The sequence below is a fragment of the Charadrius vociferus genome, unplaced genomic scaffold, assembly GCF_000708025.1.
Source record: "Charadrius vociferus isolate BGI_N301 unplaced genomic scaffold, ASM70802v2 scaffold529, whole genome shotgun sequence".
Lineage (NCBI taxonomy): Eukaryota > Metazoa > Chordata > Aves > Charadriiformes > Charadriidae > Charadrius > Charadrius vociferus.
In genome coordinates this window covers 1,399,133-1,401,422 of record NW_009650172.1, presented here as the reverse complement: position 1 = coordinate 1,401,422, position 2,290 = coordinate 1,399,133, and the positions used below count along the sequence as shown (strand labels likewise).

Below are 2,290 nucleotides of genomic sequence, written 5' to 3'. Positions count from 1 at the left end.
GGAAACCTTTCTGGTCATTTCCTCCGCAAAAATGCACCACCAAAGAAAAACTTCACCTAAACCTGAACAATGATTTCCCCCGTTGAGACCTACCCGTGTATCTCTTCAAACGCCATTGCAATCTAAAGGGGGTACATTAATATTTACTGAGGGTTGGGAGGAAAAAAAGGGGGACTGGGACAAAGAGGACAGAAGCTACCCACAGACTGCCCATGCTCTTCCCAATGTGACAAGGAGCACCCACATAGTGTTCGTGTCCCTTTCCCTCGGTCCATCCCTGAACACCACCCCCAGAGTCGAGATGCTCTGTCTTTGCCAAGAAAAATCCCCCAAAGCTCCGGTGCAACGTTTGGTCTCCCTGTGCTGCCGTCTCTCCTCGCTGCCTCCCTCTCTTTTCTCTGCCTTTTCAGGACAGGGACCACCTTTTCATCTTCTGCCTGTACAGCACCGAGCACCCTGGGGCTTGTTGGCGGCAGCTGGGGTTTCAGGGGGCTCCCCCAACACAAACAACAACAACCTTCAAAGTGCCTCTCCGCACGCAGCTGCTCTGAGGGCAGATTCAGGTTTCCCCCACCTCCTTCTCCCCATCCCTCCTCCCAACACCCACCTGGCAGCTAGTTAAAAAACAATCTTGGGGTTTTTCAGGTGTGTTGGAGGGATTTACCTGACATATTCCTCCTCCTCCCCCCTCCACCTCCCCCCCCATTGCATTTGAGGTCCTGGATTTCATGGCAATACTAGTTAATCTAATAGTAAAGAGCTCTGCAATTATTTGGCTCTAAGGCTTGGGTCCTTGCCCAGCTCTGACATACACACACACACACACACACACAAGTGCACTTCTCCAGCGAGGGAGCGGGCGATGCCTCTCCTCTTCCTCCTCCTCCAGTCCGTCACGGAAGGGCTGGCTCTTCAGCGAGGGAGTTCCACCTCCTCCAACTTTCTCCCTCGCTGCTCTCAACCTGTGCCGCCGGAGTTTCAGCCAGCAAAAGCCCTTCTTGCAGGAATTTCTCTGAGCCCGCTCCTCCGATTTGCAAGCACCATGGACCCCCAGCAGCCAGCGAGGTGCTGCTGCGGGAGAGGATTTTCAGCCGTGAGGGCAGAGAGGCAGTAAACTTCAGGAGAGGTCTCTCTCCTGTTGCAACAGGTAAGGCACGCTGCTCGCCCGTGTGGGAAGTTGAAATGACTCAGGGAGCAGTCTGTACAGCATGGATGGAGGAAGGCATGGAGGATGCAGAGATTTAGTCATGAAACTGCTTTTGCATGCGAGTAACTTTTGTTGGAAACCGCCTTATCCGAAAGACAGGGATTTGGGGATGCGAGGAGAGAGCCTTTCATCTTTTCCTCCCTTCTGGCAGCCCTAGCGTGGGGGGTTATGGAAGGAGCCGGGAAAAGCTTCAGCTGCGTTTGCACAGAGTTTGCATCTGGTCTCAGATGGGAAATTTTATCACGCTGCAGCCAGTGCAAGCAGGTGGGCTGTGGGCAGCAAAGGCGAAAGCCACGCTGCTGAGCAAGGCAGGCGAGAAGGGACGGAAGGGAGAAGCGCTCTCCGTGTCTGCGCGGGGCAGGATTCCTGCAGGGAGCACGCTTGTGCTGGAGTAAATGGATGTGCCGCTGTGGGAGCAGCGATGGCGCCCGGCTGTGGGCTCAGTTGTTGGTCATAGACAAACTCGCTAACCGGGGCGAGGCGGTACCGCTCCAAGCTCTGTCTCCGTGTTGTCCATTAAGCCACTTCCACTGTCAGCTCGAACTCGGCTAAGCCTCAGGGATCCTTGCGTGTAGACACGATGCTGGCGTTTTCCCACCTCTTTCTCCCTGGACAGTCAGGCAAGAGCGCTGTGCCTGCCCTGGTCCCCCTCTGCGATGGGCAGAGCTGGGGACCTCAAGCAAGACCCATCATCCCTACTTCGCATGGGAGCACATATATCAGCATGCGCGCACCGATGCAACTTTGTTCCCTATCAGCTGTCTGATGGCAAACTAAGGTGATATCCCACAGCAAAGCCAGTCCCGGTTCAGGGCGTGCAGGAATTTTTTCCCCATGTACATGTGCGTTTCCCCATGTACATGTGTGTACATGTACGTTTTTCTGAAAAACGAAGTGAAAAATCCAGGGAGGGAGAACTGGGCACTTGGAGCAAACGGGGCCCTTCCAAAGAGCAGTTATCAGCTAATCAGCCTCCCGGGGGAATTAAAGGCAGACTCGGTGGAGTGCAGCACTCCAGAGGGGCAAAGATCAGCTGTCACACGACAGGGGTTGCATCGGACAAAACTCTTAAAAAAAAAAAAA

At 54.3% G+C, this 2,290-nt stretch overlaps 1 protein-coding gene across 1 annotated transcript in view; it reads left to right on the top strand.

Annotated features, from left to right (window-relative positions):
* Window positions 1–2,290, top strand: part of FAT2 (FAT atypical cadherin 2) — a 62,855-nt gene that overhangs the window by 2,977 nt on the left and 57,588 nt on the right. The window contains exon 2 of the mRNA XM_009892638.1: window positions 1,099–1,147. The gene's annotated coding sequence lies outside the window, so the exon portion shown is untranslated. The remainder of the gene's footprint in view (window positions 1–1,098; window positions 1,148–2,290) is intronic.